The 18023-nt window shown below is 43.5% G+C and overlaps 3 non-coding genes across 3 annotated transcripts; 2 read left to right on the plus strand and 1 right to left on the minus strand.

The window, feature by feature from the left end:
• Nucleotides 1-12724: 12724 nt before the first annotated feature.
• On the plus strand, nucleotides 12725-12795 carry trnag-gcc (transfer RNA glycine (anticodon GCC)). Its single transcript has one exon. It is a non-coding gene; the product is annotated as a tRNA-Gly (tRNA).
• A 4572-nt stretch (nucleotides 12796-17367) lies between these two features.
• trnag-gcc (transfer RNA glycine (anticodon GCC)) lies at nucleotides 17368-17438 on the plus strand. Its single transcript has one exon. It is a non-coding gene; the product is annotated as a tRNA-Gly (tRNA).
• A 435-nt stretch (nucleotides 17439-17873) lies between these two features.
• On the minus strand, nucleotides 17874-17945 carry trnad-guc (transfer RNA aspartic acid (anticodon GUC)). Its single transcript has one exon. It is a non-coding gene; the product is annotated as a tRNA-Asp (tRNA).
• Between the last annotated feature and the right edge of the window lie 78 nt (nucleotides 17946-18023).

Consider the following 18023-nt stretch of genomic DNA (forward strand, 5'->3'; position numbering starts at 1 on the left):
ACATCATCTGCTCAGCTCTCAGTATTCTGTTGGAAAGGCCCCAGAAGAAACAACCCCAAAAGGGAGCACTTATGGGAAGTAGTTATCATGAGTGACTCCACTTGAGGATATTCCAACAGGACAGTGATAGTGCATGGATCTCCACTACAATACTATATTCAGGGAAATTGTTGACTGTGGAGAATAGTGAATGGAAGTGGACACTGGTTGCCAAAGTTACCCCAACAGGAAGCACTTACTGAGTACAGAAAAACAAGTCAATGCTTCAGTTCGAGTAACCAAAGTAACTCTATCATCTGGTCGACTCGTTTCTTTGTTTCTCCTTGCTGGACACTTCTAGACTTGTACATCACCATCAAACTAGATCACAGGACCACAACACTCACCAGTGGGAATCTTCCAGCAGAAGACCATTCAGTGGACTGCAGTTTGAAGAACACAGTTGGGCACATCCTGAGGTTTCTCCTATTCCTGAGGTGCTTCAGTGACTCAACCATGTCACTCTGGAAGTGCAGTGGTCCAATATTGAGGGCTTCTTTTTAGACCAGTTGTTCAGCAACAGTAACTCCACCTTTTATTCATGAAGTTTCAATAGCTGGGATTCAGGAGTATCCTTGTTTTGAAGTCAAGGTATCTCTGGAACAATAGACACTCTGGCCATTCGCTGATGCTCCCAGACATTGATGAGTCGTTCATTAGAATGCACAGACTGATGATTGTGATTTACAACCACAGTGCTGTGGAACATGCCATGGACCCTTCTGACACATGGTGGCAGTTGTCCCCAACATTACCCCAACAGGAAGCACTTACTGCATCAAGGAAGCAAGTCTGTGCTGCTGTCTGGGTTGTGTTGGTGACAGATTTTGTCCAAAGAGCATCTCTTCAGCTTTCAGTCTTCAGTTGAAGAAGCCCCAGAAGAAACAACCCCAAATGGGAGCACTTATGGAAATAACCGATCATGAGTGACTCCATTTGAGGACGTCTCAAGGAGACATTTGTCAAAAAATCTTTCCTTCCAGGTTGTAGTTTTGCCTGGTATAATCACCCCAACAAGTAGCACTTACTGCATTGGATAAACTAGTGAATGCTAAAGTTAGGGTAATGACAGAGGCCTGGCTTGAAAGTAACAGTGTGTAGTCACAGCGAATTGGCAATTGAGTAACTTCTTGAAAGTTGAAAGGAAGAGCTCAGATTGGGTCAAGAGAAGGCTGAAATCATCTAGTCACCTTGAATATGACAAATGCGACTTTATTCTTGACATCATCTGCTCAGCTCTCAGTATTCTGTTGGAAAGGCCCCAGAAGAAACAACCCCAAAAGGGAGCACTTATGGGAAGTAGTTATCATGAGTGACTCCACTTGAGGATATTCCAACAGGACAGTGATAGTGCATGGAACTACACTACAATACTATATTCAGGGAAATTGTTGACTGTGGAGAATAGTGAATGGAAGTGGACACTGGTTGCCAAAGTTACCCCAACAGGAAGCACTTACTGAGTACAGAAAAACAAGTCAATGCTTCAGATCGAGTAACCAAAGGAACTCTATCATCTGGTCGACTCGTTTCTCCTTGCTGGACACTTCTAGACTTGTACATCACCATCAAAATAGATCACAGGACCACAACACTCACCAGTGGGAATCTTCCAGCAGAAGACCATTCAGTGGACTGTAGTTTTAAGAACAAAGTTGGGCACATCCTGAGGTTTCTCCTATTCCTGAGGTGCTTCTGTGACTCAACCATGTCACTCTGGAAGTGCAGTGGTCCAATATTGAGGGCTTCTTTTTAGACCATTTGTTCAGCCAAGGAACAGTAACTCCTCCTTTTATTCATGAAGTTTCAATAGCTGGGATTCAGGAGTATCCTTGTTTTGAAGTCAAGGTATATCTAGAACAATAGACACTCTGGCCATTCGCTGATGCTCCCAGACATTGATGAGTCGTTCATTAGAATGCATAGACTGATGATTGTGATTTACAACCATAGTGCTGTGGAACACGCCATGGACCCTTCTGACTCATGGTGGCAGTTGTCCCCAACATTACCCCAACAGGAAGCACTTACTGCATCAAGGAAGCAAGTCTGTGCTGCTGTCTGGGTTGTGTTGGTGACAGATTTTGTCCAAAGAGCATCTCTTCAGCTTTCAGTCTTCAGTTGAAGAAGCCCCAGAAGAAACAACCCCAAATGGGAGCACTTATGGAAATAACCGATCATGAGTGACTCCATTTGAGGACGTCTCAAGGAGACATTTGTCAAAAAATCTTTACTTCCAGGTTGTAGTTTTGCCTGGTATAATCACCCCAACAAGTAGCACTTACTGCATTGGATAAACTAGTGAATGCTAAAGTTAGGGTAATGACAGAGGCCTGGCCTGAAAGTAACAGCGTGTACTCACAGCGAATGGTTTTGGCAATTGAGTAACTTCTTGAAAGTTGAAAGGAAGAGCTCAGATTGGGTCAAGAGAAGGCTGAAATCATCTAGTCACCTTGAATATGACAAATGTGACTTTATTCTTGACATCATGTGCTCAGCTCTCAGTATTCTGTTGGAAAGGCCCCAGAAGAAACAACCCCAAAAGGGAGCACTTATGGGAAGTAGTTATCATGAGTGACTCCACTTGAGGATATTCCAACAGGACAGTGATAGTGCATGGAACTACACTACAATACTATATTCAGGGAAATTGTTGACTGTGGAGAATAGTGAATGGAAGTGGACACTGGTTGCCAAAGTTACCCCAACAGGAAGCACTTACTGAGTACAGAAAAACAAGTCAATGCTTCAGTTCGAGTAACCAAAGTAACTCTATCATCTGGTCGACTCGTTTCTTTGTTTCTCCTTGCTGGACACTTCTAGACTTGTACATCACCATCAAACTAGATCACAGGACCACAACACTCACCAGTGTGAATCTTCCAGCAGAAGACCATTCAGTGGACTGTAGTTTGAAGAACACAGTTGGGCACATCCTGAGGTTTCTCCTATTCCTGAGGTGCTTCGGTGACTCAACCATGTCACTCTGGAAGTGCAGTGGTCCAATATTGAGGGCTTCTTTTTAGACCATTTGTTCAGCCAAGGAACAGTAACTCCACCTTTTATTCATGAAGTTTCAATAGCTGGGATTCAGGAGTATCCTTGTTTTGAAGTCAAGGTTTCTCTAGAACAATAGACACTCTGGCCATTCGCTGATGCTCCCAGACATTGATGAGTCGTTCATTAGAATGCACAGACTGATGATTGTGATTTACAACCACAGTGCTGTGGAACATGCCATGGACCCTTCTGACTCATGGTGGCAGTTGTCCCCAACATTACCCCAACAGGAAGCACTTACTGCATCAAGGAAGCAAGTCTGTGCTGCTGTCTGGGTTGTGTTGGTGACAAATTTTGTCCAAAGAGCATCTCTTCAGCTTTCAGTCTTCAGTTGAAGGAGCCCCAGAAGAAACAACCCCAAATGGGAGCACTTATGGAAATAACCGACCATGAGTGACTCCATTTGAGGACGTCTCAAGGAGACATTGGTCAAAAAATCTTTACTTCCAGGTTGTAGTTTTGCCTGGTATAATCACCCCAACAAGTAGCACTTACTGCATTGGATAAACTAGTGAATGCTAAAGTTAGGGTAATGACAGAGGCCTGGCTTGAAAGTAACAGCGTGTACTCACAGCGAATGGTTTTGGCAATAGAATAACTTCTTGAAAGTTGAAAGGAAGAGCTCAGATTGGGTCAAGAGAAGGCTGAAGTCATCTAGTCACCTTGAATATGACAAATGTGACTTTATTCTTGACATCATGTGCTCAGCTCTCAGTATTCTGTTGGAAAGGCCCCAGAAGAAACAACCCCAAAAGGGAGCACTTATGGGAAGTAGTTATCATGAGTGACTCCACTTGAGGATATTCCAACAGGACAGTGATAGTGCATGGATCTCCACTACAATACTAAATTCAGGGAAATTGTTGACTGTGGAGAATAGTGAATGGAAGTGGACACTGGTTGCCAAAGTTACCCCAACAGGAAGCACTTACTGAGTACAGAAAAACAAGTCAATGCTTCAGTTCGAGTAACCAAAGTAACTCTATCATCTGGTCGACTCGTTTCTTTGTTTCTCCTTGCTGGACACTTCTAGACTTGTACATCACCATCAAACTAGATCACAGGACCACAACACTCACCAGTGGGAATCTTCCAGCAGAAGACCATTCAGTGGACTGCAGTTTGAAGAACACAGTTGGGCACATCCTGAGGTTTCTCCTATTCCTGAGGTGCTTCAGTGACTCAACCATGTCACTCTGGAAGTGCAGTGGTCCAATATTGAGGGCTTCTTTTTAGACCAGTTGTTCAGCAACAGTAACTCCACCTTTTATTCATGAAGTTTCAATAGCTGGGATTCAGGAGTATCCTTGTTTTGAAGTCAAGGTATCTCTGGAACAATAGACACTCTGGCCATTCGCTGATGCTCCCAGACATTGATGAGTCGTTCATTAGAATGCACAGACTGATGATTGTGATTTACAACCACAGTGCTGTGGAACATGCCATGGACCCTTCTGACACATGGTGGCAGTTGTCCCCAACATTACCCCAACAGGAAGCACTTACTGCATCAAGGAAGCAAGTCTGTGCTGCTGTCTGGGTTGTGTTGGTGACAGATTTTGTCCAAAGAGCATCTCTTCAGCTTTCAGTCTTCAGTTGAAGAAGCCCCAGAAGAAACAACCCCAAATGGGAGCACTTATGGAAATAACCGATCATGAGTGACTCCATTTGAGGACGTCTCAAGGAGACATTTGTCAAAAAATCTTTACTTCCAGGTTGTAGTTTTGCTTGGTATAATCACCCCAACAAGTAGCACTTACTGCATTGGATAAACTAGTGAATGCTAAAGTTAGGGTAATGACAGAGGCCTGGCTTGAAAGTAACAGTGTGTAGTCACAGCGAATTGGCAATTGAGTAACTTCTTGAAAGTTGAAAGGAAGAGCTCAGATTGGGTCAGGAGAAGGCTGAAATCATCTAGTCACCTTGAATATGACAAATGCGACTTTATTCTTGACATCATCTGCTCAGCTCTCAGTATTCTGTTGGAAAGGCCCCAGAAGAAACAACCCCAAAAGGGAGCACTTATGGGAAGTAGTTATCATGAGTGACTCCACTTGAGGATATTCCAACAGGACAGTGATAGTGCATGGAACTACACTACAATACTATATTCAGGGAAATTGTTGACTGTGGAGAATAGTGAATTGAAGTGGACACTGGTTGCCAAAGTTACCCCAACAGGAAGCACTTACTGAGTACAGAAAAACAAGTCAATGCTTCAGATCGAGTAACCAAAGGAACTCTATCATCTGGTCGACTCGTTTCTCCTTGCTGGACACTTCTAGACTTGTATATCACCATCAAAATAGATCACAGGACCACAACACTCACCAGTGGGAATCTTCCAGCAGAAGACCATTCAGTGGACTGTAGTTTTAAGAACAAAGTTGGGCACATCCTGAGGTTTCTCCTATTCCTGAGGTGCTTCGGTGACTCAACCATGTCACTCTGGAAGTGCAGTGGTCCAATATTGAGGGCTTCTTTTTAGACCAGTTGTTCAGCAACAGTAACTCCACCTTTTATTCATGAAGTTTCAATAGCTGGGATTCAGGAGTATCCTTGTTTTGAAGTCAAGGTATCTCTGGAACAATAGACACTCTGGCCATTCGCTGATGCTCCCAGACATTGATGAGTCGTTCATTAGAATGCACAGACTGATGATTGTGATTTACAACCACAGTGCTGTGGAACATGCCATGGACCCTTCTGACACATGGTGGCAGTTGTCCCCAACATTACCCCAACAGGAAGCACTTACTGCATCAAGGAAGCAAGTCTGTGCTGCTGTCTGGGTTGTGTTGGTGACAGATTTTGTCCAAAGAGCATCTCTTCAGCTTTCAGTCTTCAGTTGAAGAAGCCCCAGAAGAAACAACCCCAAATGGGAGCACTTATGGAAATAACCGATCATGAGTGACTCCATTTGAGGACGTCTCAAGGAGACATTTGTCAAAAAATCTTTCCTTCCAGGTTGTAGTTTTGCCTGGTATAATCACCCCAACAAGTAGCACTTACTGCATTGGATAAACTAGTGAATGCTAAAGTTAGGGTAATGACAGAGGCCTGGCTTGAAAGTAACAGTGTGTAGTCACAGCGAATTGGCAATTGAGTAACTTCTTGAAAGTTGAAAGGAAGAGCTCAGATTGGGTCAAGAGAAGGCTGAAATCATCTAGTCACCTTGAATATGACAAATGCGACTTTATTCTTGACATCATCTGCTCAGCTCTCAGTATTCTGTTGGAAAGGCCCCAGAAGAAACAACCCCAAAAGGGAGCACTTATGGGAAGTAGTTATCATGAGTGACTCCACTTGAGGATATTCCAACAGGACAGTGATAGTGCATGGAACTACACTACAATACTATATTCAGGGAAATTGTTGACTGTGGAGAATAGTGAATGGAAGTGGACACTGGTTGCCAAAGTTACCCCAACAGGAAGCACTTACTGAGTACAGAAAAACAAGTCAATGCTTCAGATCGAGTAACCAAAGGAACTCTATCATCTGGTCGACTCGTTTCTCCTTGCTGGACACTTCTAGACTTGTACATCACCATCAAAATAGATCACAGGACCACAACACTCACCAGTGGGAATCTTCCAGCAGAAGACCATTCAGTGGACTGTAGTTTTAAGAACAAAGTTGGGCACATCCTGAGGTTTCTCCTATTCCTGAGGTGCTTCTGTGACTCAACCATGTCACTCTGGAAGTGCAGTGGTCCAATATTGAGGGCTTCTTTTTAGACCATTTGTTCAGCCAAGGAACAGTAACTCCTCCTTTTATTCATGAAGTTTCCATAGCTGGGATTCAGGAGTATCCTTGTTTTGAAGTCAAGGTATATCTAGAACAATAGACACTCTGGCCATTCGCTGATGCTCCCAGACATTGATGAGTCGTTCATTAGAATGCATAGACTGATGATTGTGATTTACAACCATAGTGCTGTGGAACACGCCATGGACCCTTCTGACTCATGGTGGCAGTTGTCCCCAACATTACCCCAACAGGAAGCACTTACTGCATCAAGGAAGCAAGTCTGTGCTGCTGTCTGGGTTGTGTTGGTGACAGATTTTGTCCAAAGAGCATCTCTTCAGCTTTCAGTCTTCAGTTGAAGAAGCCCCAGAAGAAACAACCCCAAATGGGAGCACTTATGGAAATAACCGATCATGAGTGACTCCATTTGAGGACGTCTCAAGGAGACATTTGTCAAAAAATCTTTACTTCCAGGTTGTAGTTTTGCCTGGTATAATCACCCCAACAAGTAGCACTTACTGCATTGGATAAACTAGTGAATGCTAAAGTTAGGGTAATGACAGAGGCCTGGCTTGAAAGTAACAGCGTGTACTCACAGCGAATGGTTTTGGCAATTGAGTAACTTCTTGAAAATTGAAAGGAAGAGCTCAGATTGGGTCAAGAGAAGGCTGAAGTCATCTAGTCACCTTGAATATGACAAATGTGACTTTATTCTTGACATCATCTGCTCAGCTCTCAGTATTCTGTTGGAAAGGCCCCAGAAGAAACAACCCCAAAAGGGAGCACTTATGGGAAGTAGTTATCATGAGTGACTCCACTTGAGGATATTCCAACAGGACAGTGATAGTGCATGGATCTCCACTACAATACTATATTCAGGGAAATTGTTGACTGTGGAGAATAGTGAATGGAAGTGGACACTGGTTGCCAAAGTTACCCCAACAGGAAGCACTTACTGAGTACAGAAAAACAAGTCAATGCTTCAGTTCGAGTAACCAAAGTAACTCTATCATCTGGTCGACTCGTTTCTTTGTTTCTCCTTGCTGGACACTTCTAGACTTGTACATCACCATCAAACTAGATCACAGGACCACAACACTCACCAGTGGGAATCTTCCAGCAGAAGACCATTCAGTGGACTGCAGTTTGAAGAACACAGTTGGGCACATCCTGAGGTTTCTCCTAATCCTGAGGTGCTTCAGTGACTCAACCATGTCACTCTGGAAGTGCAGTGGTCCAATATTGAGGGCTTCTTTTTAGACCAGTTGTTCAGCAACAGTAACTCCACCTTTTATTCATGAAGTTTCAATAGCTGGGATTCAGGAGTATCCTTGTTTTGAAGTCAAGGTATCTCTGGAACAATAGACACTCTGGCCATTCGCTGATGCTCCCAGACATTGATGAGTCGTTCATTAGAATGCACAGACTGATGATTGTGATTTACAACCACAGTGCTGTGGAACATGCCATGGACCCTTCTGACACATGGTGGCAGTTGTCCCCAACATTACCCCAACAGGAAGCACTTACTGCATCAAGGAAGCAAGTCTGTGCTGCTGTCTGGGTTGTGTTGGTGACAGATTTTGTCCAAAGAGCATCTCTTCAGCTTTCAGTCTTCAGTTGAAGAAGCCCCAGAAGAAACAACCCCAAATGGGAGCACTTATGGAAATAACCGATCATGAGTGACTCCATTTGAGGACGTCTCAAGGAGACATTTGTCAAAAAATCTTTCCTTCCAGGTTGTAGTTTTGCCTGGTATAATCACCCCAACAAGTAGCACTTACTGCATTGGATAAACTAGTGAATGCTAAAGTTAGGGTAATGACAGAGGCCTGGCTTGAAAGTAACAGTGTGTAGTCACAGCGAATTGGCAATTGAGTAACTTCTTGAAAGTTGAAAGGAAGAGCTCAGATTGGGTCAGGAGAAGGCTGAAATCATCTAGTCACCTTGAATATGACAAATGCGACTTTATTCTTGACATCATCTGCTCAGCTCTCAGTATTCTGTTGGAAAGGCCCCAGAAGAAACAACCCCAAAAGGGAGCACTTATGTGAAGTAGTTATCATGAGTGACTCCACTTGAGGATATTCCAACAGGACAGTGATAGTGCATGGAACTACACTACAATACTATATTCAGGGAAATTGTTGACTGTGGAGAATAGTGAATGGAAGTGGACACTGGTTGCCAAAGTTACCCCAACAGGAAGCACTTACTGAGTACAGAAAAACAAGTCAATGCTTCAGATCGAGTAACCAAAGGAACTCTATCATCTGGTCGACTCGTTTCTCCTTGCTGGACACTTCTAGACTTGTACATCACCATCAAAATAGATCACAGGACCACAACACTCACCAGTGGGAATCTTCCAGCAGAAGACCATTCAGTGGACTGTAGTTTTAAGAACAAAGTTGGGCACATCCTGAGGTTTCTCCTATTCCTGAGGTGCTTCTGTGACTCAACCATGTCACTCTGGAAGTGCAGTGGTCCAATATTGAGGGCTTCTTTTTAGACCATTTGTTCAGCCAAGGAACAGTAACTCCACCTTTTATTCATGAAGTTTCAATAGCTGGGATTCAGGAGTATCCTTGTTTTGAAGTCAAGGTATATCTAGAACAATAGACACTCTGGCCATTCGCTGATGCTCCCAGACATTGATGAGTCGTTCATTAGAATGCATAGACTGATGATTGTGATTTACAACCACAGTGCTGTGGAACATGCCATGGACCCTTCTGACTCATGGTGGCAGTTGTCCCCAACATTACCCCAACAGGAAGCACTTACTGCATCAAGGAAGCAAGTCTGTGCTGCTGTCTGGGTTGTGTTGGTGACAGATTTTGTCCAAAGAGCATCTCTTCAGCTTTCAGTCTTCAGTTGAAGAAGCCCCAGAAGAAACAACCCCAAATGGGAGCACTTATGGAAATAACCGATCATGAGTGACTCCATTTGAGGACGTCTCAAGGAGACATTTGTCAAAAAATCTTTCCTTCCAGGTTGTAGTTTTGCCTGGTATAATCACCCCAACAAGTAGCACTTACTGCATTGGATAAACTAGTGAATGCTAAAGTTAGGGTAATGACAGAGGCCTGGCTTGAAAGTAACAGCGTGTACTCACAGCGAATGGTTTTGGCAATTGAGTAACTTCTTGAAAGTTGAAAGGAAGAGCTCAGATTGGGTCAAGAGAAGGCTGAAGTCATCTAGTCACGTTGAATATGACAAATGTGACTTTATTCTTGACATCATCTGCTCAGCTCTCAGTATTCTGTTGGAAAGGCCCCAGAAGAAACAACCCCAAAAGGGAGCACTTATGGGAAGTAGTTATCATGAGTGACTCCACTTGAGGATATTCCAACAGGACAGTGATAGTGCATGGATCTCCACTACAATACTATATTCAGGGAAATTGTTGACTGTGGAGAATAGTGAATGGAAGTGGACACTGGTTGCCAAAGTTACCCCAACAGGAAGCACTTACTGAGTACAGAAAAACAAGTCAATGCTTCAGTTCGAGTAACCAAAGGAACTCTATCATCTGGTCGACTCGTTTCTCCTTGCTGGACACTTCTAGACTTGTACATCACCATCAAAATAGATCACAGGACCACAACACTCACCAGTGTGAATCTTCCAGCAGAAGACCATTCAGTGCATTGTAGTTTGAAGAACACAGTTGGGCACATCCTGAGGTTTCTCCTATTCCTGAGGTGCTTCAGTGACTCAACCATGTCACTCTGGAAGTGCAGTGGTCCAATATTGAGGGCTTCTTTTTAGACCATTTGTTCAGCCAAGGAACAGTAACTCCACCTTTTATTCATGAAGTTTCAATAGCTGGGATTCAGGAGTATCCTTGTTTTGATGTCAAGGTATCTCTAGAACAATAGACACTCTGGCCATTCGCTGATGCTCCCAGACATTGATGAGTCGTTCATTAGAATGCATAGACTGATGATTGTGATTTACAACCACAGTGCTGTGGAACATGCCATGGACCCTTCTGACTCATGGTGGCAGTTGTCCCCAACATTACCCCAACAGGAAGCACTTACTGCATCAAGGAAGCAAGTCTGTGCTGCTGTCTGGGTTGTGTTGGTGATAGATTTTGTCAAAAGAGCATCTCTTCAGCTTTCAGTCTTCAGTTGAAGAAGCCCCAGAAGAAACAACCCCAAATGGGAGCACTTATGGAAATAACCGATCACGAGTGACTCCATTTGAGGACGTCTCAAGGAGACATTGGTCAAAAAATCTTTACTTCCAGGTTGTAGTTTTGCCTGGTATAATCACCCCAACAAGTAGCACTGACTGCATTGGATAAACTAGTGAATGCTAAAGTTAGGGTAATGACAGAGGCCTGGCCTGAAAGTAACAGCGTGTACTCACAGCGAATGGTTTTGGCAATTGAGTAACTTCTTGAAAGTTGAAAGGAAGAGCTCAGATTGGGTCAAGAGAAGGCTGAAATCATCTAGTCACCTTGAATATGACAAATGTGACTTTATTCTTGACATCATGTGCTCAGCTCTCAGTATTCTGTTGGAAAGGCCCCAGAAGAAACAACCCCAAAAGGGAGCACTTATGGGAAGTAGTTATCATGAGTGACTCCACTTGAGGATATTCCAACAGGACAGTGATAGTGCATGGAACTACACTACAATACTAAATTCAGGGAAATTGTTGACTGTGGAGAATAGTGAATGGAAGTGGACACTGGTTACCAAAGTTACCCCAACAGGAAGCACTTACTGAGTACAGAAAAACAAGTCAATGCTTCAGTTCGAGTAACCAAAGGAACTCTATCATCTGGTCGACTCGTTTCTTTGTTTCTCCTTGCTGGACACTTCTAGACTTGTACATCACCACCAAAATAGATCACAGGACCACAACACTCACCAGTGGGAATATTCCAGCAGAAGTCCATTCAGTGGACTGTAGTTTGAAGAACACAGTTGGGCACATCCTGAGGTTTCTCCTATTCCTGAGGTGCTTCAGTGACTCAACCATGTCACTCTGGAAGTGCAGTGGTCCAAAACGGAGGGCTTCTTTTTAGACCATTTGTTCAGCCAAGGAACAGTAACTCCACCTTTTATTCATGAAGTTTCCATAGCTGGGATTCAGGAGTATCCTTGTTTTGAAGTCAAGGTTTCTCTAGAACAATAGACACTCTGGCCATTCGCTGATGCTCCCAGACATTGATGAGTCGTTCATTAGAATGCACAGACTGATGATTGTGATTTACATTCACACTTATGAGTTGCAAAGGACTACATCCAAATCGGTTTACAAAGGAATTTAACAGATATACATATATTTTTGTTGCATTCATGAAACATGAAGTTTGTAATTTGCAATGACTAAATTTGGATTTGTTTTCCCCCAAATTGATCGACTTGCCCCTCACCAAAAGTTAGCATCTGGACAAGAAAAAAATCCAGTGGAATGGCTTGGATGCTTTCTTTTCTTGGGAAAGTGGGACATCCCGCATCCATTCCCGGCTAATTCATTCTCTGAGTTTTTTGTTGTTTGCAATAGGGAGCACGTACTACACAAAGGAACGCAACTCTGAGTTGTGTTGCTGACACTTTGTGTTCGACTTGTTGTCAACATGTGAGGCTCTTGAACATTGGAAGTGGCATATTTTCCAAAAGTAATGGTTGTGACAGAGGCTTGATTTGAAGGAAACAAAATCTTTCCCGTCAATTGGAGCAAAGTGGGAAATGCCCAAAAAGTTTGGCACAACTTTGTTGTGACAGAGGTATGTGAATCGCAGCCGATCCAACTATCGAGTTTAGGGAATGTTTTCCGGTGTGAAAATTTCATCTCACCAAGGAGATGCAAGTGCGTTTAAAAAAAAAAAAGAAAACGAATCATTCCATCAGAAGCATTGGTGGTTCAGTGGGAGAATTCTCGCCTGCCACGCGGGGGACCCGGGTTCGATTCCCGGCCAATGCATTTGTCAAATAGTTTGTTGTTTGCAACACAGAGGACGTATTGCACAACGCAACTCTGGGTTGTGTTGCTGACACTTGGAGTTCACATGTGAGGCTTTTGACCATTGCAAGTTTCAGAATATTACGAGGTGGCAAAAAGCATGAAAGCCAACGCTCACATTGAGAGCCTGCCTGCCTTGCAGAATCACCCAAGCAAATATCCATCACTGCAATAGAAGTGGTCTATATTCCAAATGTTAGGGTTGTGACAGAGACTAGACTTGAAGGAAACCAAAATTTTCTCATGAATTGGAGTAAAGTGGAAAATGCCGCAATTGTCTATCACAAGCTTCTTTCGACTCCATTGCACTGCCAGACGAGTGAACCATCTTTGGGTGGTGTCCGGTGGAATGTCAGCCGCGTCCTTTACCGACATATGTGAAGAAAAGAAGAGATACTCCCCGTCGGGGAATCGAACCCCGGTCTTCCGGGTGACAGGCGGAGATACTGTCCACTATACTAACGAGGACTTGAAAGTGTTGTTTTCTACAGAGGTATGTGAATCTCAGCTGGTCCAAGTATCGCTTTAAGGGAAGGTTTTCCAGTGTGAAGCAACAGACTTGTTAAAAATCAATCATTTGGTCAATACCTCTGTACAATTCAGTTGTGTGGCCATTCTTGACATCATCTTCTCAGCTCTCAGTATTCTGTTGGAAAGGCCCCAGAAGAAACAACCCCAAAAGGGAGCACTTATGGGAAGTAGTTATCATGAGTGACTCCACTTGAGGATAATCCAACAGGACAGTGATAGTGCATGGATCTCCACTACAATACTAAATTCAGGGAAATTGTTGACTGTGGAGAATAGTGAATGGAAGTGGACACTGGTTGCCAAAGTTACCCCAACAGGAAGCACTTACTGAGTACAGAAAAACAAGTCAATGCTTCAGTTCGAGTAACCAAAGTAACTCTATCATCTGGTCGACTCGTTTCTTTGTTTCTCCTTGCTGGACACTTCTAGACTTGTACATCACCACCAAAAAAGATCACAGGACCACAACACTCACCAGTGGGAATCTTCCAGCAGAAGTCCATTCAGTGGACTGTAGTTTGAAGAACACAGTTGGGCACATCCTGAGGTTTCTCCTATTCCTGAGGTGCTTCAGTGACTCAACCATGTCACTCTGGAAGTGCAGTGGTCCAATATTGAGGGCTTCTTTTTAGACCATTTGTTCAGCCAAGGAACAGTAACTCCACCTTTTATTCATGAAGTTTCCATAGCTGGGATTCAGGAGTATCCTTGTTTTGAAGTCAAGGTATCTCGAGAACAATAGACACTCTGGCCATTCGCTGATGCTCCCAGACATTGATGAGTCGTTCATTAGAATGCATAGACTGATGACTGTGATTTACAACCACGGAACATGCCATGGACCCTTCTGACTCATGGTGGCAGTTGTCCCCAACATTACCCCAACAGGAAGCACTTACTGCATCAAGGAAGCAAGTCTGTGCTGCTGTCTGGGTTGTGTTGGTGACAGATTTTGTCAAAAGAGCATCTCTTCAGCTTTCAGTCTTCAGTTGAAGAAGCCCCAGAAGAAACAACCCCAAATGGGAGCACTTATGGAAATAACCGATCATGAGTGACTCCATTTGAGGACGTCTCAAGGAGACATTTGTCAAAAAATCTTTACTTCCAGGTTGTAGTTTTGCCTGGTATAATCACCCCAACAAGTAGCACTTACTGCATTGGATAATCTAGTGAATGCTAAAGTTAGGGTAATGACAGAGGCCTGGCTTGAAAGTAACAGTGTGTAGTCACAGCGAATGGTTTTGGCAATTGAGTAACTTCTTGAAAGTTGAAAGGAAGAGCTCAGATTGGGTCAAGAGAAGGCTGAAATCATCTAGTCACCTTGAATATGACAAATGTGACTTTATTCTTGACATCATCTGCTCAGCTCTCAGTATTCTGTTGGAAAGGCCGCAGAAGAAACAACAGCAAAGGGGAGCACTTATGTGAAGTAGTTATCATGAGTGACTCCACTTGAGGATATTCCAACAGGACAGTGATAGTGCATGGATCTACACTACAATACAATACTAAATTCAGGGAAATTGTTGACTGTGGAGAATAGTGAATGGAAGTGGACACTGGTTGCCAAAGTTACCCCAACAGGAAGCACTTACTGAGTACAGAAAAACAAGTCAATGCTTCAGTTCGAGTAACCAAAGTAACTCTATCATCTGGTCGACTCGTTTCTTTGTTTCTCCTTGCTGGACACTTCTAGACTTGTACATCACCACCAAAAATAGATCACAGGACCACAACACTCACCAGTGGGAATCTTCCAGCAGAAGACCATTCAATGGACTGTAGTTTGAAGAACACAGTTGGGCACATCCTGAGGTTTCTCCTATTCCTGAGGTGCTTCAGTGACTCAACCATGTCACTCTGGAAGTGCAGTGGTCCAATATTGAGGGCTTCTTTTTAGACCATTTGTTCAGCCAAGGAACAGTAACTCCACCTTTTATTCATGAAGTTTCCATAGCTGGGATTCAGGAGTATCCTTGTTTTGAAGTCAAGGTATCTCGAGAACAATAGACACTCTGGCCATTCGCTGATGCTCCCAGACATTGATGAGTCGTTCATTAGAATGCATAGACTGATGACTGTGATTTACAACCACGGAACATGCCATGGACCCTTCTGACTCATGGTGGCAGTTGTCCCCAACATTACCCCAACAGGAAGCACTTACTGCATCAAGGAAGCAAGTCTGTGCTGCCGTCTGGGTTGTGTTGGTGACAGATTTTGTCAAAAGAGCATCTCTTCAGCTTTCAGTCTTCAGTTGAAGAAGCCCCAGAAGAAACAACCCCAAATGGGAGCACTTATGGAAATAACCGATCATGAGTGACTCCATTTGAGGACGTCTCAAGGAGACATTTGTCAAAAAATCTTTACTTCCAGGTTGTAGTTTTGCCTGGTATAATCACCCCAACAAGTAGCACTTACTGCATTGGATAATCTAGTGAATGCTAGTGAAAGTTAGGGTAATGACAGAGGCCTGGCTTGAAAGTAACAGTGTGTAGTCACAGCGAATGGTTTTGGCAATTGAGTAACTTCTTGAAAGTTGAAAGGAAGAGCTCAGATTGGGTCAAGAGAAGGCTGAAATCATCTAGTCACCTTGAATATGACAAATGTGACTTTATTCTTGACATCATCTGCTCAGCTCTCAGTATTCTGTTGGAAAGGCCGCAGAAGAAACAACAGCAAAGGGGAGCACTTATGTGAAGTAGTTATCATGAGTGACTCCACTTGAGGATATTCCAACAGGACAGTGATAGTGCATGGATCTACACTACAATACAATACTAAATTCAGGGAAATTGTTGACTGTGGAGAATAGTGAATGGAAGTGGACACTGGTTGCCAAAGTTACCCCAACAGGAAGCACTTACTGAGTACAGAAAAACAAGCCAATGCTTCAGTTTGAGTAACCAAAGTAACTCTATCATATGGTCGACTCGTTTCTTTGTTTCTCTTTGCTGGACACTTCTAGACTTGTACATCACCACCAAAATAGATCACAGGACCACAACACTCACCAGTGGGAATCTTCCAGCAGAAGACCATTCAGTGGACTGTAGTTTGAAGAACACAGTTGGGCACATCCTGAGGTTTCTCCTATTCCTGAGGTGCTTCAGTGACTCAACCATGTCACTCTGGAAGTGCAGTGGTCCAATATTGAGGGCTTCTTTTTAGACCATTTGTTCAGCCAAGGAACAGTAACTCCACCTTTTATTCATGAAGTTTCCATAGCTGGGATTCAGGAGTATCCTTGTTTTGAAGTCAAGGTATCTCGAGAACAATAGACACTCTGGCCATTCGCTGATGCTCCCAAACATTGATGAGTCGTTCATTAGAATGCACAGACTGATGATTCTGATTTACATTCACACTTATGAGTTGCAAAGGACTACATCCAAATCGGTTTACAAAGGAATTTAACAGATATACATATATTTTTGTTGCATTCATGAAACATGAAGTTTGTAATTTGCAATGACTAAATTTGGATTTGTTTTCCCCCAAATTGATCGACTTGCCCCTCACCAAAAGTTAGCATCTGGACAAGAAAAAAATCCAGTGGAATGGCTTGGATGCTTTCTTTTCTTGGGAAAGTGGGACATCCCGCATCCATTCCCGGCTAATTCATTCTCTGAGTTTTTTGTTGTTTGCAATAGGGAGCACGTACTACACAAAGGAACGCAACTCTGAGTTGTGTTGCTGACACTTTGTGTTCGACTTGTTGTCAACATGTGAGGCTCTTGAACATTGGAAGTGGCATATTTTCCAAAAGTAATGGTTGTGACAGAGGCTTGATTTGAAGGAAACAAAATCTTTCCCGTCAATTGGAGCAAAGTGGGAAATGCCCAAAAAGTTTGGCACAACTTTGTTGTGACAGAGGTATGTGAATCGCAGCCGATCCAACTATCGAGTTTAGGGAATGTTTTCCGGTGTGAAAATTTCATCTCACCAAGGAGATGCAAGTGCGTTTAAAAAAAAAAAAGAAAACGAATCATTCCATCAGAAGCATTGGTGGTTCAGTGGGAGAATTCTCGCCTGCCACGCGGGGGACCCGGGTTCGATTCCCGGCCAATGCATTTGTCAAATAGTTTGTTGTTTGCAACACAGAGGACGTATTGCACAACGCAACTCTGGGTTGTGTTGCTGACACTTGGAGTTCACATGTGAGGCTTTTGACCATTGCAAGTTTCAGAATATTACGAGGTGGCAAAAAGCATGAAAGCCAACGCTCACATTGAGAGCCTGCCTGCCTTGCAGAATCACCCAAGCAAATATCCATCACTGCAATAGAAGTGGTCTATATTCCAAATGTTAGGGTTGTGACAGAGACGAGACTTGAAGGAAACCAAAATTTTCTCATGAATTGGAGTAAAGTGGAAAATGCCGCAATTGTCTATCACAAGCTTCTTTCGACTCCATTGCACTGCCAGACGAGTGAACCATCTTTGGGTGGTGTCCGGTGGAATGTCAGCCGCGTCCTTTACCGACATATGTGAAGAAAAGAAGAGATACTCCCCGTCGGGGAATCGAACCCCGGTCTTCCGCGTGACAGGCGGAGATACTGTCCACTATACTAACGAGGACTTGAAAGTGTTGTTTTCTACAGAGGTATGTGAATCTCAGCTGGTCCAAGTATCGCTTTAAGGGAAGGTTTTCCAGTG

The sequence above is a fragment of the Synchiropus splendidus genome, chromosome 13 (assembly GCF_027744825.2).
Source record: "Synchiropus splendidus isolate RoL2022-P1 chromosome 13, RoL_Sspl_1.0, whole genome shotgun sequence".
Lineage (NCBI taxonomy): Eukaryota > Metazoa > Chordata > Actinopteri > Syngnathiformes > Callionymidae > Synchiropus > Synchiropus splendidus.